Below are 22,896 nucleotides of genomic sequence, written 5' to 3'. Positions count from 1 at the left end.
AGAGCAAAACTCCGTCTCAAAATAAATAAATACATAATTGGGACAATAGTTATCCCTAACATAGGGAGGAGGTATCAGAAAGATACACTTCTGGGGTCCTGGGATCCTGGTAATATTCTATTTCTTTCTTGATCTAGATGATAGTTATGTGTAACTATAATTTTATAATGAGTCTTCAATTTACCATGAATACAATATAATTTTTATGCATAACTAAACTTTGTAATTTCTTTGTAACTATTCTTTAAATTATGTAACTTTTTAAAAATTATTTTATTTTTTTGAGACAGAGTCTCATTCTGTTGCCCAGGCTGGAGTGCAATGGCGTGATCCTGATCTAGGCTCACTGCAACCTCCGCTGCCCAGGTTCAAGTGATTCTCCTGCCTCAGCTTCCCAAGTAGCTGGGATTACAGACATGGGCCACCATGGCCAGCTAATTTTTGTATTTTAGTAGAGATGGGGTTTCGCTGGGCACGGCGGCTCATGCCTGTAATCCCAGCACTTTGGGAGGCCGAGGTGGGTGGATCATGAGGTCAGGAGATCGAGACCATCCTGGCTAACACGGTGAAACCCGGTCTCTACTAAAAATACAAAAAATTAGCCGGGCCTGGTGGCAGGTGCCTGTAGTCCCAGCTACTTGGGAGGCTGAGGCAGGAGAATGGCGTGAAGCTGGGAGGCGGAGCTTTCAGTGAGCCAAGATTGCGCCACTGCACTCCAGACTGGGAGAGAGAGTGAGACTCTGTCTCAAAAAAAAAAGAGATGGGGTTTCACCCTGTTGGCCAGGCTGGTCTCGAACTCCTGCCCTTAAGTGATCCACCTGCCTCAGCCTCCTAAAGTGCTGGGATTACAGGCGTGAGCCACTTTAACTCTTGGTTTCCAGCGAAATTATGTATATTTTTACAAATGTATCTTGGTTGTCATAATAAAGAAAATTTTTTTTTTTTTGAGATGCAGTCTTGCTCTGTCGCCAGGCTGGAGTGGAGTGGTGTGATCTTGGCTCACTGCAATCTCTGCCTCCTGGGTTCAAGTGATTCTCCTGCCTCACCCTCCCAAGTAGCTGGGATTACAGGCATGTGCCACCATGCTCAGCTGATTTTTGTATTTTTAGTAGACAGAGGGTTTCATCATGTTGGCCACACTGGTCTCGAACTCCTGACCTCATGATCCGCCCACCTAGGCCACCCAAAGTGCTGGGATTACAGGCGTGAGCCACTGTGCCCGGCCAATAAAAATATTTTTAAAAGAAAAATTAGGCTGGATGCAGTGGCTCATACCTGTAATCCCAGCACTTTGGGAGGCCAAAGTGGGTAGATCACCTAAGGTCAGGAGTTTGAGACCAGCCTGACATGGTGAAACCCCATCTGTACCAAAAATACAAAAATTAGCCGGGCGTGGTGGCGGGTGCCTGTAATCCCAGCTACCCAGGAGGCTGAGGCAGGAGAATCGATTGAACTCGGGAGACGGAGGTTATAGTGAGCTGAGATCACGCCACTGCACTTCAGCCTCAGCAACAGGATGAGACTCCATCTCAAAAAAGAAAAAAGAAAAGAAAAATTAGCAACAAATAACAGATAAATGATTAATATTAAAAACACATAAAGAACATCCAGTTCCAGTGAACAAATGTTCAGGGAATATAAACACAACAGCTCACCAGAATATACAGACACTAAGTAAATCTATGAAAAAATTGTGAAATTTTTCTAATAATAACATGGAGCATCATTTCATACCTATTAAACCAAAGAGAGAGGAATACTGCGAAAATTTATAAGACAAATGACAAGCATGAAGACTGATTCACTAAAATAAATAATTTATTTAGATTTTTATTTTATTTTTTGGTAGAGACGGGGTTTTGCCATGTTGCCCAGGCTGGTCTTGAACTCCCAGGCTCAAGCAATCCCCAACCTTGGCTTCCCAAAGTGCTGGGATCATAGGCATGAGCTACTGCGCCCAGCCAGGAAATAATTTAATATTGAAAAAAAGCAGGCCAGGTGCGGTGGCTCAAACCTGTAGTCCCAGCACTCCGTGGGCAAACTGCTTGAGTCTACGAGTTCGAGATCAGCCTGAACAACACGGCGAAACCCTATCTCTACAAAAAATCAAAAGCCCGTCTCTACAACAAATACAAAAATTAGCCAGGCATGGTGGTACACCCCTGTACTCCCAGCTGAGGTGGGAGGATCACTTGAGCCCGGGAGGTTGGAGCTGCAGTGCGCCCTATCTCAAAAAAAAAGAAAAGAAAAAAAAAATTCCTCAAGTGTCAGGTTTAAAAAGAAAGAAAAAAGAAAAACACTAAGTTACGAATACATTAAGGCTACAGCTACCTAAGAAATCTGTATAGCTAAATCTGTATAACTAATTTTATAGCTGAAATTTGGAAAGGACTCATGGAAAATAAAAATAGTTCAAGTGTTTGAAAGATAGGATTAGGACTGGAATATTTTTCTTGACATTGAGAATATGTTTCAATAAAATACGGGAATTTTTAAACAAAGTAAACTCAATAGTTCCCTGTCATTCCAGAGAACAAAGTCCATATGTCATAACTCCAAGAACTTCCACTCTCTGTCTTCAACTTGTATTTTTCATTCAGCTAATATCTACAGTGACTACTCTGTGCCAGGCATCATGGTAGGCACTGAAGTACAGAGATGGGAAAGACATTATTACTGCCTTCAAGGAGCTTATAGACTAGCAGAAAATAGACATGTCAACAAATAATTACAATGCAACGAGATAAGTCTGACAATCAAGTCTTTTCTTAAAAGACTATGGCTTCCCAGATTAAGGAAAAACAGGCAAATGATAGAGAAGCTTTTCAAAGAACACTGAATTGGATATTGAAGGACAAGGGGAACTTTACAGACAGGACTGAGGTTGTGAAGAAGAGTAGTCTATGAACTAGTGGTACAAAGGCTGAGGTAGAATAGTATGTGTTAGAGATACAGAATGCTCAAAAGCCTCTGGTATCATGCCAAGGAGTTTAGATTTTATCCTACAGGTAGTGGAGACCCTTCAGTGCTTTCAGCACTGAAGTCCTAGGATTATTCTACGATTATCTTGGACCTCTTTATTCTATCCATTTTTCTCTTAGAAAAAAAAAACATATATATGTAAATTAAAATATATATGTATATCTTTTAATTTTTAATATTTCTTACATAAAGATACAGAAAATAGAATTACACCCATGTACCCACCAACCAAATTTAAAAAGTTAAACTCGGCCCTATTCTCTCTCTTTTAAAGGCATAAAACATTTCAGGTAGATTGACTGATGGACTCTCACTCTGTCACCCAGGCTGGAGTGCAGTGGTGCAATCTTGACTAACTGCAGCCTCCTGGGTTCAAGCGATTCTCGTGCCTCAGCCTCCCCAGTAGCTAGAACCACAGGCGCACACCACCACAGGCGCCCAGATAATTTTGTATTTACTATAGAGAGGGAGTTTCGCCATGTTGGTGAGGCAAGTCTCGAACTCCTGGCCTCAGGTGATTCGCCCGCCTCATCCTCCCAAAGTGCTGGGATTATGGGTGTGAGCCACTGTGACTGGCCACATTTCAGATATATTTAAAATCTCACTCACGGCCGGGCGCGGTGGCTCGCCTGTAATCCCAGCACCTTGGGAGGCGGAGGCAGGCGGATCACGAGGTCAGGAGATCGAGACCATCCTGGCTAACACAGTGAAACCCCGTCTCTACTAAAAATACAAAAAATTAGCTGGGCGTGGTGGTGGGTGCCTGTAGTCCCAGCTACTTGGGAGGCTGAGGCAGGAGAATGGCATGAACCCAGGAGGCGGAGCTTGCAGTGAGCCAAGATCGCGCCACTGCACTCCAGCCTGGGCGACAGAGCGAGACTCCATCCCCCCAAAACAAAAACAAAAACAAACTCACTCATTCCAGGAATGACTATGAAAAAGGAAAAAACAGATAAAAAATTAAAAATCAAAACAATAAACTATCACTCATTCCCCTTACCTTTTTCCCTTCCCTTCCTGCTCATAGGTAATACTACCTGTCCTGAAGCGGATGTGTAGAACTTCCCAGCATGATGATGTTCTACTGCACATCTAACACTTTTCCTGATTTTTTAACTCTTGGTTTCCTCAGTAAAACGAAGGAAATAACTACTTCTCCAGGTTACTGATAGGACTGTAAACTATACTTATAAGGTACCTGTCATGGTGAGTGGCATTGAAAGTGACACAGGACCCAGAAATTTCATTTCCTCCCAGTAGATTATAAGCTACTGTCTGACAGTATAAGCAGCCCAGCTAACAAAATGTTGATTTAATTAATTCTATTTACTATTCCCCAAACAGAATACTTTTGCCTACCCCCTTCTTCATCTTCTGATCTCTCATGCAGTCTCTCGAATTCCTGTCCCTTAATCTTGACAGTGGCACACCAGTGTTATTTATCTGCATGGGTGGCACAAGGAGCTGTCAGTCACCTGCTCCATCTCACGCCATGAGGTACCTAAAGTTCTGTGTGACCTAAGGCCAGGTGAGGGGTATAGGAGAAAGCCTAATGTCGTGGGACATACTTTAAAATCAGGCGCTCTTAGTTCAAATCCTGTATCTCTAGCACTTAATCACCAAATGCTCTTTCTGTACAGAGACAACCTCTTTGTGCTTCAGATTCTCCATGTCTAAAATGGGGACAATTTCATCCGCTTCTCTGGGTAATGATAACAGAACCCTTACTGTGTACTATGTAACAGGTAGTCTTCGAAGCATTTATTATTGCATATATTAAGTCGTTTAATCCTAACAAACAAAACGCCAGGAAGTAGAAGAGACCATTTCCCCCATATGACAGACGAAAACCAAGACACTTAGTGTTTCAGTAACGTGCAGTAGACACAGAGCTAAATGTGAAGGAGCCAGAATTCGAACCCAAGCAATCTGATGCAGTATTCTTAAGCACTTCGCTTTGCTGGGATATCGTAAAGCTACAGTTGTAAGATCAAGGGTGCCAGGAACATGGCACACAGTAGACACTCAAAAACAAGAGTAGCCCAGCTCGTGATTATGGAAGGCCACAGAAAAAGTACGAAGTGTTTTCGTTGTTCCTCAGGAGGGACACGGAGGTAGTAGTGCCAGAGGTCTGGGCTGGGATTACTCTGTGCAGGGCATCATGTTAGGCACTGGAGTACATGGGCAAGAACATGCCAGGTCCTAGCCCATGCTCGGCCTCCGACGCCCCGGGAGACCTTGGCAGAGTTCGCCCCCGCCCCGGGCCTCTATTTCCCCATTTGGGAACGTATTTATGTATCTGCTGTCCTCTCAGGATGTTGGCCAGACTAGAGGACTCAGCGGGCCGAGGCGAACCAGTGCAGGAAACGGAAGAACCCGAGCGGCCTCCAGCTCCGGGCCGGGCCGCCAGAGCAGGGCTAGCTCAATGCGGACCGACTCGTAGTTACGCGCGCGGCACTCACCTCGCACGCAGACTCCCAGCGGACGGAACCAGGATCCAAACTTCCCGCGCCGCGACCACGGCCGCCGCGCCAAGCCCTGGCTCACTTCCCGCCGGAAGCCTGCCTATTCCGATTGGCTGCTTCCTGGGGAAGCCGACCAATACTGTCGCACTCCGACATCTGTTCCCGCCCCCTCAGGCTGCTGGGGCGGGGTCGCCGTACAGCGCCGGGAGGGACGCGTATCTCCAAAGCCCAATCAGAGTCCGGACGGGAGGGTCAGATGACTACGGTTACCTCTCGGGCTTCCGGCGCTAGTTGGGTCTTTGTTTTTGGTGTTTTAGAGTCGGTGAAGGCTTTAAAGGAAGTAGGCAGCTGGAACCCGGCTGTGGCGGGTTGAAAAGCCCGGGCGTTTGAGAGCTGAGACTTGCCAGTTCCCACAGGCCAAGCCAGGCGTCTGCACCCCATTCTCTTGGCTCCGACGGTGTGTCTCTGCGATGTTTTGGCGGTCTCTCCTCTCCATCCCCTTAATAATACTGGTCTCTGTTTCACCCGTACCCCTCTACACGAGCAGGTGCAAATTGTCATTGAACCGGGAAAGTGGGCACACACTCAGATGCCTCCATGGACACGTGAGAAACCATGCTTCTGTTTCAGCCTATTGCTGACACGCCGGAATGTGGGCCCTGTGCTGCCAGATCTTACTTTCTTTCCTTTCTTCCTCTCTTCTCCCCTCTCTACTTCCTTCCCTCTCTCCTTCCCTCCCGCCCTCCCTCCTCTTTGTGTGTGTGATAAAATCTATCTAACATAAAATTCACCATTTTTAAGTGTACAGTTCACTGGCATTAAGTACATTCACATTGTTGTGAAACCATCACCACTATCCATCTCCAGAACTTTTTCATTATCCCAAATAGAAAATCTGCCTGTTACACAGTAACTCCCCGTTACCCGTTTCTCACAACCCCTTATAGCCGATATTGCACTTTCTGTCTGTAAATGCTAGGTACCGCATATAAATTGAATTATACAATAATTGCTCTTTTCTGATTGGCTTATTTCACTTAGCATAATGTCTTCAAGGAGCATCTATGTTGTAGCATGTATCAGAATTTCTTCCTTCTTGAGGCTAAATAATATTCCATTATGCATGTATACTACATTTTGTTTATCCATTCATCCATATAAATGGATGCTTGGTTATTCCCACCTTTTGGCTATTGTGAATAATGCTGCTATGAACTTTGGTATACAAATAATCATTCTCCACATAATACGCAGAAAGAGTTTTCTAAAATGTAAAAATCTGTTCAAGTTACCTCCCTCCTGAAAATCTTCTATGGTAAATTGAAACCAAAATATGATACTATTAAACACTCCATAGAATAGCTGAAATGAAAAGACTGACAATTCCCTTAGTTGCAAAGATGCAGAAATGGGACTTTCATACAGTGTTGATGGGAGTGTAAAATGGTACAACCACTTTGGAAACATCAGTCTCTACTGAAATTAAATTTACCCCTACCCTATACCCCAGAAATCCCATTTCTAGATATTTACCCCAAAAAATGAATGCCTTTATTCACCAAAAGACTCATAGCAGCTTTATTCATAATAGCCAAAGGGAAAAAACCCAGATGTCCACCAATAGATGAATAGATAAATTGCAGCTTATTCATATAACTGTATACTACTGTTGAAGAATAATTTTAATATCAAATATAATACAGATATAAAATAAATGTTAGAGATTTTATTTAACTCATTAATGAATGAGATATCCAGAAAGATTACAACTGCTTCAATGGAAAATTCAAAGTACCACACACATAGTCAAATGAAGAATAATGAAATAACTACAAATATATACAAAAACTGGCAGAACTGATGAAATCCACAGCTTAGTAATCAATTGCATTCTACTGAAAACAATTTGCATTTCTTTTTTTTTTTTTTTTTTTTTGAGACGGAGTCTCACTCAGCCGCCCAGGCTGGAGTGCAGTGGCGCGAGCTCGGCTCACCGCAACCACCATCTCCCAGGTTCAATAGAGTCTCCTGTCTCAGCCTCCCGAGTAGCTGGGATTACAGGCACCCGCCATCATGCCCAGCTAGCTTTTTGTATTTTAGTAGAGACAGGGTTTCACCATGTTGGCCAGGCTGGTCTCGAACTCCTGACCTCAGGTGATCCGCCCGTCTTGGCCTCCCAAAGTGCTAGGATTACAGGCGTGAGCCACCGTGCCCGGCCACAATTTGCATTTCTATAGACAAGAAGCGTCTATAGTTTGTATAGTTGTTCTGTAGCTCAAAGACAGTGAAAGGTTTAGAGTCTTCATAGAATCAGACATCCTAGAAAAGTAAGCTGGACAGCTGGGCACCTTGTTTTTCAATGACACCCAGTAATCATTTTTTTGTTGTTTGTCTTTAGATGGAGTCTTGCTCTGTCACCCAGACTGGAGTACAGTGGTGTGATCTCCGCTCACTGCAACCTCCACTTCCCAGGTTCAAGCGATTCTCCTGCCCCAGCTTCCCGAGCAGCTGGGACTACAGGTACGTGCCACCACGCCTGGCTAATTTACTGTATTTTTAGTAGAGATAGGGTTTCACCATGTTGTCCAGGCTGGTCATGAACTTCTGACCTCAGGTGATCTGCCCGCCTTGGCCTCCCAAAGTACTGGGATTACAGGCTTGAGCCACCATGCCCGGCCCCAGTAATCTGTTTTAGACTGTTTCAAAGCTTTTTTCAGTTTTTTTCTGTATTACAAAGTAATAGGAGAATGAACTACTGGTACATACAATATAGATGAAGCTCAGACACTATGCTGAGCACAAAAAGAGGTAGATAAAAGAGTATATAGGGCCGGGCGCAGTGGCTCACGCCTGTAATCCCAGCACTTTGGGAGGCCGAGGTGGGTGGATCACGAGGTCAGGAGATTTGAGACCATCCTGGCTAACACGGTGAAACCCTGTCTCTACTAAAAAATACAAAAAAATCAGTCAGGCATGGTGGCAGACGCCTGTAGTCCCAGCTACTCAGGAGGCTGGATCACGAGGTCAGGAGATTTGAGACCATCCTGGCTAACACGGTGAAACCCTGTCTCTACTAAAAAATACAAAAAAATCAGTCAGGCATGGTGGCGGACGCCTGTAGTCCCAGCTACTCAGGAGGCTGAGGCAGGAGAATGGTGTGAACCTGGGAGGCGGAGCTTGCAGTGAGCCGAGATCACGCCACTGCACTCCAGCCTGGGCAACAGAGCAAGACTCCATCTCAAAAAAAAAAAAGAGTATATAGTGCATACCAGGTTACCCCTGGAGGCAGAGGTAGATGAGGAAGCTCCCCAAGGAAATCTTATGGAGTGCTGGAAATTACATATCTATCTTATATAGACATTTAATATATATAAAGTAATATATAAATCATTTATATATAAAATCATTATATACATACAATCATTGAGATATGTATTTTTTCAATTTTTTAAAATTTATTTTTATTTTTTGAGACAGGGTCTGGCTCTGTTGCCCAGACTGGAATGCAGTGGTGCCATCTTGGCTCAGTGCAACCTCCACCTCCCAGGCTCAAGTAATTCACCCACCTCAGCCTCCTGAGTAGCTGGGACCACAGGCACATGCCACCACGCCTGGCTAATTTTTGTATTTTTAGTAGAAATGGGGTTTTGCCATGTTGCCCAGGCTGGTCTCAAACTCCTGGCCTTAGGCAATCTGCCAGCCTCAGCCTCCAAAAGTGCTGGGATTACAGCCGTGAGCCACCTTGCCTGGCCAAGGTATATATTTAAGATTAAGATGAGTGCACAAGCCTTTCACCACCCTACGCTAACATCTACCTTCCAGGTGGGAGGTAAAGGTTGCAGTGAGCTGAGATCACACCACTGCACTCCACCCTGGGCAGCAGTGAGAATCTGTCTCAAAAAAAAAAAAAAAACACACACAGAATCCTTCCAGCAGCTCCCATTTGCCTTCAAGGTGAATACCAAACTCCGATTGAGTCCCTGCTTCCTCTCATATGTCATCTGTCCCTCATCCCCATTTTCCTGTCATTTCCTCAAGGTGTTTTATAGTCTTTCCAGTTTCCTGGCCTTTGCCTCCAAATCATACCTCTCATTCATCTCTCAGGTCTCAGGACAACTTCTCTGCAAGTTGTTGGAGAAGTTGGGAAGTTGGAAAGCCTTACCTAATCCTCCAAATCTGCCTGTGTATCCCTCCTAGGTTTTCCCATAACATCAGTCAGCATTTGTATTGGTTGTGTTGATACTATTAGTGTGCCTGTCTTCCTCTACAGAATATGCTCTCCATGAGGGTGCTCTTCAGGGCCTACCACAATGGCTGGCACTAGAGAAGGGCACAAAATTGAAGAACAGTGAAGACAAAAGCAATAAGATGATTAAGGCCATGTGAGACAGCAACAATATCAGTTGAATGTCACCCTTTATCGAGTTGTGAGTATCCAGCCTCTCACTTTGGGGGATACTGTTTGAGCCTAAGTAACATTAGTGGCTTTATTAATTTGGTAGATTGTTTGTATCTTTGCGTTGTCTCTATCCTGCTTTTTCCTTGGCCATTTTGCTATTAAAAATCTGCTTGATTTACTCTGCATTTTCCCATAGAGAAGGGTAGCCTGAGGAGTTATTTAACAATGATGTGTTTTGGCCAGGCGTGGTGGCTCATGCCTGTAATCCCAGCACTTTGGGAGGCCGAGGCAGGCAGATCACGAGGTCAGGAGATTGAGACCATCATGGCTAACATGGTGAAACGCCGTCTCTACTAAAAATACAAAAATTAGCCAGGTGTCATGGCACAGGCCTGTAGTCCCAGCTACTCGGGAGGCTGAGGCAGGAGAATGGCATGAACCTGGGAGGTGGAGCTTGCAGTGAGCTGAGATCGCGCCACTGCACTCCAGCCTGGGGCACAGAGCGAGACTCCGTCTCAAAAAAAAAAAAAAAAAAAAGGTGTGTTTTGTTTTTGCAACAAGTAAAAATTGACATATTTCACCCACATGTTCATTAACAGATGAATGAATAAACAAAATGTGATATATCTAATAAGCTGGGCACGGTGGCCCACACCTGTAATCCCAGCAGTTTGGGAGGCTGAGGTGGGTGGATCACTTGAAGTCAGGAGTTCCAGACCAGCCTGGCCAACATAGTGAAACCCTGTCTCTACTAAAAATACAAAAAAGTTAGCCGGGCATGGTGGCGTGTTCCTGTAACCCCAGCTACTCTGGAGGCTGAGGCAGGAGAATTGCTTGAACCTGGCAGGTGGAGGTTGTAGTGAGCCAAGATCGTGCCACTGCACTCCAGCCTGGGCGACAGAGCGAGGCTCCATCTCAAAAAAAAAAAAAAAGTAGTATATCCATACAGTGGAGTATCATTCGGCCATGAAAAGGAGTGAAGCTCTGACACATGCTACAACATTCTGAGTCAAATATGCCGACACAAAAAAACAAATACGATCTGACTCCATTTATATGAAAGATTTTGAATAGGCAAATTCATAGAGACAGAAAGTAGATTAGAGATTTCAGGAACTGAGAGTAGGAAGGAGGGAAGAATGAGGAATTATTGCTTACTGGGTTCATAGTTTCCATTTGGGGGGATGATAAAGTTTAGAAATAGTGGCAATGGCTGTACAGCATTTTGAATGCAATTAATGCCATTGAGTTCTACTCATAAAAAGGTTAAAATGGCAGTTTATTTCATACGTATTTTACCACACACAAAAAAAGCAGTTGCTGTGGGAAAAAAAACACACACAACATATTTTACACACACACAAAAGCTCCAATCAAAACAGAAATAGATTTTCAGTTTTTCTTAAAAAAGAGGAAAGAAGAAAGGGAGGGAGGGTGGGAGGGAAGGAGAGAAGGAGGGAAGGAAGGAGAGAGGGAAGAAGAGAGGAAGGTACGAAAGAAAAGAAAGATCTAGCATCATCACAGGGCCCACATTCCCTCAAGAGAACAATAGGCTGAAACAAATGTGGCCTCTCACGTGTCCCTGGAGGCATCTGACTTTGTTTCATGTTTCCCCCATCAGTGATAATTTGCACCTGCTCGTGTAGAGCGGTACCTGTGAAACAGAGGCCAGCATTAATAAGGGGGTGGAGAGGAGAGACTGCCAAAGCCTTGCAGAGACAGAAAAAAAAAGTGTGGTTTTCCAGGACTGAAAACTCAGTCGCAGCAGCCCCTCTCTCAGTTGTACCTGTAGGATTTTAATTTATAGAAGCGACTGACTGATGACAGAGAGACTAGTGGCTTTGAAGGAATGATTTATCCACATTTCCTGAGAGGAGGGACACACCACGCCATGCAGGGCCACATGGAGGAGAAGCACCAGGTTTGGTCAGGAGGCAGAAGGGAGTGAAGGGAAAGCTTAAACCAGAACCTTTATTAGCGTTTCAGCAGGAAAGGCAAGGCAGTGCAGGGAAAGTTTGGGACTGGCTGGCCTGAATAATTCTGGTGGGTTTTGGAGATTAGCGGTATCTCTAGGGGTTCTGTAGTACCTAGCCTTGGGTTAATTTAGGGCAGGGGAAATACTGGCTTTGTGTTAGAAAAAGGGGGTAGTTAGAGGTATGGACTTGGGACTAGTTGGAGGGTTTGTAATATAATTTTTTGGGCGCCCACAAAAACAAGATCATAGGAAAGATGTAAACAACTTTGGCTTTTCGTTTGGTCCTGTATGGCCTGAGCCACAGATGCATTTGGCATAATAGCAGCTTCCTGGCATGAAAGAGCCAAAAAAAAAGACATCAAAAACACTGCCTTTTGCAGTAGACATCTGTAATCTTTGCCTGGGGAAAATCATCCACTCACAGCACCCTGGCACGGCTTTGGAGAGCCACTTTTCTCAATTCAGCCAGGAAACTCATGCCAATGTGGGACTGACTTCTCAAGCCTGGAACACCAGGGGTGGCCCTGCCACTTCAGCCTGGCCAATCAGTATATCCTACTGGCTTGGCCTGATGACTCCAGCTGGGCCAATGAGAGCCCTCCACAGGACTTTGGCTAGAATCTACCGGGAATGTGGTAATAGGTGTGCCCTTTCTGTTGGAGTTATCAAACTGTTAAGATGTCATCCTGGATGTGGGACTAGGAGGGGAGCCTGCCTGAGGATGCAGCCACCGGAGAGGAGAGTGCAGGCAAGAGAAGGAGAGAAGCTGGGTTTTGGTGGAATTAATTGTCTGAGGCCCTGGATCCTGCTGTACTGGCAGCCACGTCCTGGACTTTGCAGTCATATAAGCCAATTAATTCCCGTTTATACTTTTAAAAAAAAGGCAAACTGCAAAACAGTAGCCATAGGATGCTATGTTTATTTAGAGAACGGGGGGAAATGATTCGGATATGTGTCAGCTAGCATATTCATTTAAACTTTTCTAATAAATAAGAAGCTAATAATCATGAATACCTGTTGGGAGTGGGAACTGGGTAGATGGAGGAACGAGTCATAGAAATACTTCACTGTGGCCAGGCGTGATGGCTCACACCTGTAATCCCAACATTTTGGGAGGCCGAGGCCGGCGGATCACTTGAGGCCAGGAGTTCGAGAGCAGTCTGGCCAACATGACAAAACCCCGTCTCTACTAAAAATACAAAATTTAGCTGGGCATGGTGGCATGCGCCTCTAGTCCAAGGCTGAGGTGGGAGAGTTGCTTGAACCCAGGAGGCAGAGGTTGCAGTGAGCCAAGATGGTGTCATTGCACTCCACCCTGGGTGACAGTGAGACTCTGTCTCAAAAAAAAGAAATACTTCACTGTATACCCTTTCATATTTTTTGACATTTGAACATGTGAGAATGTTACCTATCAATAATATTAAATACAGACATTTTATTTTTATTTTTTGTAGAGACAGTCCTGCTGTTGTCCAGGTTGGTCTTGAACTCCTGGCCTCAAGCAATCCTCCTGACTCAGCCTCCCCAAGTGCTGGGATTACAAGTGTGAGCCACCGTGCCCAGCTCAGACTTTTAAAAATACAAAAAACTCGAGGTTTATTTTATAAAGCCCTTAGGAAGAACAAATCCTATTATAGCAAATACATTGAATTTTCAATGTACTGTGCTAGTAAGATATTTACACTCCTAACCACTCAGGAGCAAAGTAAACAAAGAACACTGTTAAGAGACCAGGTAGGTGGAGAAAGATCTCAATTAAACTTAAAGTTATACATAGTCTGCCTTTTGTTATGTTTTCTAAGAATATGTTAGAAGCAGTCTGAGATATTCAGTGGTAAGAACAACGCTCTTCTGAGAATATACGTTGTTATTTACAAGGAACTTCTGCTTCCAAGTAGGATGTAGTAGGTATCAGTAGGTTGTCACTCCTGCTACAACAACCAGAAAAACAAAAACGCACACATACAAAAAAAGGATAAATTATACAAATCACACACACATGTGTATATATTTATAGACAGTCTCACTCTTGTCACCTAGGCTGGAGTGCAGTGGCGCCATCTCAGCTCACTGCAACCTCTGCCTCCTGAGTTCAAGTGACTCTCCCACCTCACCCTCCCGACTAGCTGGGACTACAGGTGTGTGCCACCATGCCCAGCTAAATTTTGTATTTTTAGTAGAGATGGGGTTTCACCATGTTGGCCAGGCTGGTCTTGAACTGCCTTGGCCTCCCAAAGTTCTGGGATTCAGGTGTGAGCCACTGCGCCTGGCCCAAGTCCTATTTTTAAAGACATAAGAACATCAGAGAGCAGTGGGATCAGAGAAAGAAGAGCCCATTGCTAGGTGAGCTGGGATTGCTGGTCATTTTTCTCCCTGGGTGCATTTGTCAAAGCTGAAGATTGAGTGTGGTTTACACTGAACTTTTGATGGCCTCTCAGGCTATTGTTAACAGATTAGAGTCTAAAGGAGCCTAGATAAGAGGCTTTTTTTCCCATGGGATATTTGCTGAGTGCTGGGGTAGACTGGGGGCCAAGAGCTGCTAAGCTCGAGACCTAGGCTGGAAAGGCAGAGTAAGATCTGCAGTCTCTTAGTTTGGAATGTGGAGTCCCTCTGAAGGGAGGGGCCTGCAAAAAATACATGACAGGTCTCACTCTCTCAAGATAATTAAAAACAGAGGTGGACCACATCTAAGTAAAGCCGTAACTCTTCCAAAATCAGCTCAATTTCTGATTGGATAGAATTATCATTCTTTTGAGGTACATGGGCCAACAGAAAATAGAGTCAACCATTCAGAGAAAAATATTATTAACTTTGACCTTTAAGGTTATTTTATACACAGTATTTGGCATACAATAAAAAAGTATTAGTCGGCAGGGCACAGTGGCTCACACCTGTAATCCCAGCACTTTGGGAGGCTGAGGCAGGTGGATCACTTGAGGTCAGGAGTTCGAGACCAGCCTGGGAAACATAGTGAAACCCCATCTCTAATAAAAATACAAGAATTAGTCAGGTGAGGTGGCGCATGCCTATATTCCCAGCTACTCAGGAGGCTGAGGCAGAAGAATCGCTTGAACCCAGGAGGTGGAGTTTGCAGTGAGCGGAGATCGCACCACCTCACTCCAGCCTGGGTGACAGAGCGAGACTCTTGTCTCAAAAAAAAGAAAGAAAATGTCTGTAAGTACAGAAAGATAAAACAGAAAGAACAATGTTAACTACGAAGTTCTTGTTTAATGTCTCCCTAGAATACAATATTTAGCCGAGGAGATTACTCACATAATCTTAGCATGTTTGTTGTAGAAAATAAAAGGGAATTTTGTTTATTTAAATTATAAATAAACTCATTTTGTAATCATATTATATAAATTCCTGTTAGAATCTTGGATCTAGTTTTTTCTTCACAGATTGCAAGTAACATAAAATAAAGCTTCCACCAGATTTGAATCTAAATACCACACTCACTTTACAATTCTGAATTTTGGTTTCTACATTTGTAAAATAGAAATAGTAATACATGTCTCATAAGTTTAGTATGAAGATTAAGTGACGTAAGGCCCTTGGTATAATGCCTGGTATAGAGTAAATATACATTATTATTGCTGTTATTACTTTTGGAGACAGGGTCTCATTCTGTCGCCCAGGCTGGAGTGCAGTGGTACAATCATGGCTCACAGTAGTCTTGAACTCCTAGGCTCAAGTGATCCTCCTGCCTCAGCCTCTTGTTTAGCTGGGAGTACAAGCACATGCCACCATGTCCCCCTAATTTAAAAAAATTGTTTTTCCAGAGACAGGTTCTCGCTATGTTGCCAGGGCTGGTCTTGAACTCCTGGCCTCAAGCGATCCTCCTGCCTTGGCCTCCCAAAGTGCTGGGTTTATAGATGTGAGCCACTGCACCCAGCTATGAAAAATTAATTTTTCCTCAGGCATGCATATCTACCATGTTACAGGAATCATCACAGGGAGTATGAGGGAATAGACTCCCATTAAATGAGATGAGATTAAATGAGACAGTGGATGTAACTCAGTAAAGTCCTTCTAAATGGTGACCTTTATTATTATAATAACATAATCTCAGTCTGCCAAATCAGGTGTGCAACAAACTATTTTAACGTAATGACTTCACGTGTGTTTTGAGTTCCCAGTCTGCTAGATAACAGCAAATTAATCTTAGATATGTGAGGTTTGTTTGTTTGTAGAGGTCTCACTGTGTTGCCCAGGCAGGTCTCAAATTCCTGGCCTGAAGCTGTCCTCCCGCCTCAGCCTCCCAAAGGGTTGGGATGACAGGCGTAAGCCACCATGCCTGGCCCAAAATTTGGAGTTTTCTTTCCTTCCTGCTGGATGGTGCGTGAGTTCTAGGGTCTTACCTTGTGCCAAGGTGTGAGTTGGAGGGCAGTTGTTCCTTATAATCATCTTTCCTCATAGGTCACACAGAAGTGGCCTGTTCTTGTGCCTATGCCTTCTTCAAATCTGGGGCATCCTCCCTCCACTTCTATTTACAGCCTGGGGGCCATGGGAATCTTTCTGTTGCTTCAGTGTCAAACAAGGGCATGGACATCTTAGAGTGCCTGTGGCGTTGCCAACCAAAACACCCTATATGCAGTGCCATCTCTGGGGTCCTGCTGTTCCCTGGCATGCAGCCCAGGAATCAGGGCCTCAGGCCTTTCTTTCTTGGAGCCACCTTGTCACTGCTCTCTCATATCAGTGCCTCACTTCTGTCTCCCACTGCTTAAGGGGCTTTTAATCTGGTCTCCCTAAAGAACTTTACCTATTATTACCTATTATTAAGAATAGGTTTAGTTTCTTTCAGAAACTTTTGTTACCATTTCATCTCTCATCTGAGCCAATAGACACATAGATTGCTTAAATGGCTGAAGGCGGGGGGAAGGGAGGATACTAGAAGAAAATAAAAACAAGGCCGGCGCAGTGGCTCATGGCTGTAATCTTGGCACTTTGGGAGCCCAAGGCAGGCAGATCACTTGAGCCCAGGAGTTCAAGACCAGCCGGGGAAATGTAGGGAAACCCTGTCTCTACAAAAAATAAAAAATTAGCCAGGCATGGTGGTGTGCACCTGTTAGTCCCAGCTACTCCGGAGGCTGAGGTGGGAGGATTGCTTGAGCCCAGGAGGTCAAGGCTGTGGTGAGCCAAGCTCATGCCACTGCACTCTAATCTGGGCCACAGAGCAAGACCCTGTCTCAAAAAGGGAAAAGAGAGAAAGAAAGAAAAGAAAAACATATCAGGTAAGGATTCCAACTGTAATACAATTTTTTTTCTTTTTTTTTTCTTTTTGAGACAGCATCTCACTCTGTTGCCCAGGCTGGAGTTCAGTGGCGCCATCTCGACTTACTGCAGCCTTGACCTCCTGGGTTCAAGTGATCCTTCCACTTCAGCCTCCCAAGTAGCTGGGACCACAGGCATGTACCACCACGCCCAGCTAATTTTTGTATTTTTTGTAGAGACGGGCTTTCACCATGTTGCGCAGGCTGGTCCTGAGCTCCTGGTCTCAAGCAATCCTCCTGCCTCAGCCTCCCGAAGTGCTGGGATTACAGACGTGAGCCATCAGGCCCAGCCTATAATGGAATTCTTATTATCAGATTAGCCTTTCTGCCTTAAACAACCATGAAACTGCCCAAAAGCTATGAGCAACCATTTTCAAACAATAGACAACAGGCAGTGCATGACAGTAATCCCCAAGATCACTGATGAGATGTTTCCCACAATTTCTCTGTCTCTCTGCTGGCGACAGCTTTCCAATTGCAGCATAGCAAGCTGGAATTCTGGCAGAGTAGGGATGCCCTGCTGTGTTGAGAAGAGATCAGAGTGAAGGGCTGCCGAAACCGCTGCAGTCCATAAGTCGTGGCCCTGGAGAGAATGGAGCTGCTTATGTGGGAGGCAGAGATCCACACCACGGCTTTCTCATGAGTTCTTAGCTGAAAACTGGGCTGTACATGTGTAGGGAAGACTACCTGAGGGTTACCAGAGAGAGGCTGCTACCCAGTTGAGAGCAAAGCAGATAATAGAGGTCAGGCAGATAACAGAATCCAGAGCCTCTACAATGTATCATCCAGTGTCCTTGACACAATCTACAATTCCTGAACATACAAGGAAACAGAAAAATATGACCCATAGCAAAAACAACAATCAATAGAAGCTGACCACAAGGTGGTCCAGATGCTGGACTTAGCAAAGACTTTAAGGAAATTATTATATGTTCAAAATTCTAAAGGAAAATGTGTTTAAAGAATTAAAGGAAAATATGTTTAAATAATTAGGCCAGGTGCGGTGGCTCAAGCCGCTAATCCCAGCACTTTGGGAGGCTGAGGTGGGTGGATCACCTGAGGTCAGGAGTTTGAGAACAGCCTGGCCAACATGGTGAAACCTCCTCTCTACTAAAAATACAAAAATTAGCCGGGCATGGTGGCGCATACCTGTAATCCCAGCTACTGAGGCTGAGGCAGGAGAATCTCTTCAACCTGGGAGGTGGAGGTTGCAGTGAGCCGGTATTGCACCACTGCACTCCAGCACAGGTGACACGACAAGACTCTTTCTCAAAAAAAAAAAAAGAAAAGAAAAGAAAAGAAAGAAAAAAAAGAAAACCGCCAAGCAGATAAATGTCAATTATAGCAAAGTACCATCTAGAAATTCTAGAACTGGAGGACTGTGTGGTAGATAGAGCTCCCTCTCCCCTCTCCCCTCTCCCCTCTCCCCTCTCCCCTCTCCCCTCCCCCCTCCCCCCTCTCCCCTCTCCCCTCTCCCCTCTCCCCTCTTTCTACGGTCTCCCTCTGATGCCGAGCCGAAGCTGGACGGTACTGCTGCCATCTCAGCTCACTGCAACCTCCCTGCCCGATTCTCCTGCCTCAGCCTGCCGAGTGCCTGTGATTGCAGGCGTGCGCCGCCACGCCTGACTGGTTTTCGTATTTTTTTGGTGGAGACGGGGTTTCGATGTGTCGGCTGGGCTGGTCTCCAGCTCCTAACCGCGAGTGATCCGCCAGCCTCGGCCTCCCGAGGTGCCGGGATTGCAGACGGAGTCTCGTTAACTCAGTGCTCAATGGCGCCCAGGCTGGAGTGCAGTGGCGTGATCTCGGCTCGCTACAACCACCTCCCAGCCGCCTGCCTTGGCCTCCCTAAGTGCCGAGATTGCAGCCTCTGCCTGGCAGCCACCCCGTCTGGGAAGTGAGGAGCGTCTCCGCCTGACTGCCCATCGTCTGGGATGTGAGGAGCCCCTCTGCCTGGCTGCCCAGTCTGGAAAGTGAGGAGCGTCTCTGCCCGGCCGCCATCCCATCTAGGAAGTGAGGAGCGCCTCTTCCCGGCCGCCATCACATCTGGGAAGTGAGGAGCGTCTCTGCCTGGCCGCCATCCCATCTAGGAAGTGAGGAGCGCCTCTTCCCGGCCGCCATCACATCTGGGAAGTGAGGAGCGTCTCTGCCCGGCCGCCCATCATCTGAGATGTGGGGAGCACCTCTGCCCTGCCGCCCCGTCCGGGATGTGAGGAGTGTCTCTGCCCGGCCGCCCTGTCTGAGAAGTGAGGAGACCCTCTGCCTGGCAACCGCCCCGTCTGAGAAGTGAGGAGCCCCTCCGCCCGGCAGCCACCCCGTCTGAGAAGTGAGGAGCGTCCTCCCTCCTCGTCTGGGAGGGAGGTGGGGGGGTCAGCCCCCCGCCCGGCCAGCCGCCCCGTCCGGGAGGTGAGGGGCGCCTCTGCCCGGCCGCCCCTACCGGGAAGTGAGGAGCCCCTCTGCCCGGCCAGCCGCCTCGTCCGGGAGGGAGGTGGGGGGGTCAGCCCCCCTCCCGGCCAGCCGCCTCGTCCGGGAGGGAGGTGGGGGGGTCAGCCCCCCGCCCGGCCAGCCGCCCCGTCCGGGAGGGAGGTGGGGGGATCAACCCCCCGCCTGGCCAGCCGCCCCGTCCGGGAGGGAGGTGGGGGGATCAGCCCCCTGCCCGGCCAGCCGCCCTGTCCAGGAGGTGGGGGGGGCGCCTCTGCCCGGCCGCCCCTACTGGGAAGTGAGGAGCCCCTCTGCCCGGCCAGCCGCTCTGTCTGGGAGGGAGGTGGGGGGGTCAGCCCCCGGCCCGGCCAGCCGTCCCGTCCGGGAGGGAGGTGGGGGGGTTAGCCCCCCGCCTGGCCAGCCGCCCCATCCGGGAGGTGAGGGGCGCCTCTGCCCGGCCGCCCCTTCTGGGAAGTGAGGAGCCCCTCTGCCCAGCCAGCCACCCCATCCGGGAGGGAGGTGGGGGGGTCAGCCCCCCGCCCGGCCAGCCGCCCCGTCCGGGAGGGAGGTGGGGGGGTCAGCCCCCGCCCGGCCAGCCGCCCCGTCCGGGAGGGAGGTGGGGGGGTCAGCCCCCCCCCCGGCCAGCCGCCCCGTCTGGGAGGGAGGTGGGGGGATCAGCCCCCCGCCCAGCCAGCCGCCCTGTCCGGGAGGTGAGGGGCGCCTCTGCCCGGCCACCCCTACCGGGAAGTGAGGAGCCCCTCTGCCCGGCCAGCCGCTCTGTCTGGGAGGGAGGTGGGGGGGTCAGCCCCCGGCCCGGCCAGCCGCCCCATCCGGGAGGGAGGTGGGGGGGTTAGCCCCCCGCCTGGCCAGCCGCCCCATCCGGGAGGTGAGGGGCGCCTCTGCCCGGCCGCCCCTTCTGGGAAGTGAGGAGCCCCTCTGCCCAGCCAGCCACCCCATCCGGGAGGGAGGTGGGGGGGTCAGCCCCCCGCCCGGCCAGCCGCCCCGTCCGGGAGGGAGGTGGGGGGGTCAGCCCCCCGCCCGGCCAGCCGCCCCGTCCGGGAGGGAGGTGGGGGGGTCAGCCCCCCCCCCGGCCAGCCGCCCCGTCTGGGAGGGAGGTGGGGGGATCAGCCCCCCGCCCAGCCAGCCGCCCCGTCGGGGAAGTGAGGGGCGCCTCTGCCCGGCCGCCCCTACTGGGAAGTGAGGAGCCCCTCTGCCCGGCCAGCCGCCCTGTCCGGGAGGGAGGTGGGGGGTCAGCCCCCCGCCCGGCCAGCCGCCCCGTCCGGGAGGGAGGTGGGGGGGGTCAGCCCCCCGCCCGGCCAGCCGCCCCATCCGGGAGGTGAGGGGCGCTTCTGCCCGGCCGCCCCTACTGGGAAGCGAGGAGCTCCTCTGCCCGGCCACCACCCCATCTGGGAGGTGTACTCAACAGCTCATTGAGAACGGGCCATGAAGACAATGGCGGTTTTGTGGAATAGAAAGGGGGGAAAGGTGGGGAAAAGATTGAGAAATCGGATGGTTGCTGTGTCTGTGTAGAAAGAGGTAGACATGGGAGACTTTTCATTTTGTTCTGTACTAAGAAAAATTCTTCTGCCTTGGGATCCTGTTGATCTGTGACCTTACCCCCAACCCTGTGCTCTCTGAAACATGTGCTGTATCCACTCAGGGTTGAATGGATTAAGGCCGGTGCAAGATGTGCTTTGTTAAACAGATGCTTGAAGGCAGCATGTTCGTTAAGAGTCATCACCACTCCTTAATCTCAAGTACCCAGGGACACAAACACTGCGGAAGGCCGCAGGGTCCTCTGCCTAGGAAAACCAGAGAACTTTGTTCACTTGTTTATCTGCTGACCTTCCCTCCACTATTGTCCTGTGACCCTGCCAAATCCCCCTCTGCGAGAAACACCCAAGAATGATCAATAAAAAAGAAAAAAAAAAAAGAAATTCTAGAACTGAAAAGTATAATAACTGAAACAAAAAGTATTTAATATGGACTTTACTTCTTATAGAGAAGGCAGAAGACAAAGATAGGCAACTTAAAGACAGATCAAGAAAAATGATCCAGTCTGAAAAACAGAGAAAAAAAGGACTGAAGAAAAATACGGCAAGCCTCAGAGGTCCGTGGAACAATATCAAATATCTGGATATATTTGCTTGTCTTATCATTATAAGAGAGGGACTAAAGACCAATGGGAAGTTGGGTAGGGCTTACGAATTGTGCTTGTCACTATCATGTGCCCTGGGGAGGCCCTATGTTGGGATACCTCCAGGATCACTTTATTTAGGTGTTTCAGGCCGCTTTGATTCCCCAGAGAAGCCTCTTTAAATGTTCCAATCTCCTGGTAATGCTCAGGGAGCCCAGTGGGAGAATAGAGCTGGACTCAGCATCTAACATTCAATAGCAGTAGTCACTTAAACCCTTATTTTTGGTACAGTACTCACATCCTCAACTATGCCTGGTTTCCTCAGTCCACAGACCTTTATTTTACCATCTGTAGGTACTAATGCCTCTTCTTGGAGACAAGGGAGGGGCAGTTGCTAATAAGTGTGGAGTGGGTGAGGGGATCTCAGGATCTAGCTGCATCTCAAACTGCTTTCACCCAGTTCTCATTATTTTGGACCTCCTTTCACTCCCAATTCCAGAGATGCCTGGTTCTGTCAGTTTCCGTGCCTTTTTAGGATACTGTGATGGTTAATATGTGTCAAATTGACTGGGCCAAGTGCCCAGATATTTGGACAAACATTATTCTGGGTGTTTCTGTGAGGGTGTTTTTGGATGAAATTAGCATTTAGGTGGGATCTGGTGGTTCATGCCTGTAATCCCAGCATTTTGGGAGGCCAAGGTGGGAGGATTACTTGAGGCCCGGGTTTTGAACAACCTGGGCAACACTGCAAGACCCTGTCTCTACAAAAACAAAATAAAAAAGAAATTCGCATTTAAATCAGTAGACTTGAGTGAAGTCAATTGCTCTCTGTCTCGGTCTGCTCAGCCTACTATAATAAAATACCATACACATGCTGGTTAAACAACAGAAACATTTCTCACAGTTCTGGGGGCTGGAAGGTCCAAGGTCAAGGTGCTAGGCAGTTTACCTTCTGGTGAGGAGCCTCTTGCTGGCTTGCAGATGGCTGCCTTCTCACTGTGTCTTCCTCACGTGGTGCAGAGAGAGATCTCTTGTGTCTCTTCTTACAACGCCACTAATCCCATAATGAGGGCTCCCATATGCCCTTGTTGCTCCCAAAGGCCCCATCTCCAAATACCATCACCCTGAGGGTTAGGGCTTTAATGTGATTTGGGGGGGGACACAAGTGTTCCGTTCATAACATTCCCCATAGTGTGGGTGGTCTCATCCAGTTAGTTGGAGGCCTGAATAAAGACTGACCATTTGCC

At 47.7% G+C, this 22,896-nt stretch overlaps 1 protein-coding gene and 1 long non-coding RNA gene across 4 annotated transcripts in view; one reads left to right on the top strand and one right to left on the bottom strand.

Annotated features, from left to right (window-relative positions):
• Positions 1–5,605, bottom strand: part of BLM (BLM RecQ like helicase) — a 100,902-nt gene extending 95,297 nt beyond the window's left edge. The window contains exon 1 of one of the 3 annotated variants that reach the window (XM_510594.9): positions 5,445–5,605. The gene's annotated coding sequence lies outside the window, so the exon portion shown is untranslated. The remainder of the gene's footprint in view (positions 1–5,444) is intronic. The other 2 variants (XM_054667945.2, XM_063794348.1) reach the window with 2 other exon arrangements.
• Positions 5,606–5,744: 139 nt separating this feature from the next.
• LOC746953 (uncharacterized) lies at positions 5,745–18,365 on the top strand. The gene is made up of 4 exons (XR_008539668.2): positions 5,745–5,904; positions 7,846–7,967; positions 9,718–9,874; positions 17,112–18,365. It is a non-coding gene; the product is annotated as an uncharacterized LOC746953 (long non-coding RNA).
• The last annotated feature ends 4,531 nt before the right edge of the window (positions 18,366–22,896 follow it).

This window comes from Pan troglodytes, chromosome 16 (genome assembly GCF_028858775.2).
Source record: "Pan troglodytes isolate AG18354 chromosome 16, NHGRI_mPanTro3-v2.0_pri, whole genome shotgun sequence".
Taxonomy (NCBI): Eukaryota; Metazoa; Chordata; class Mammalia; order Primates; family Hominidae; genus Pan; species Pan troglodytes.
Note: the sequence above shows the minus strand (reverse complement) of the source record. Positions and strands in the feature narration are given on the sequence as shown.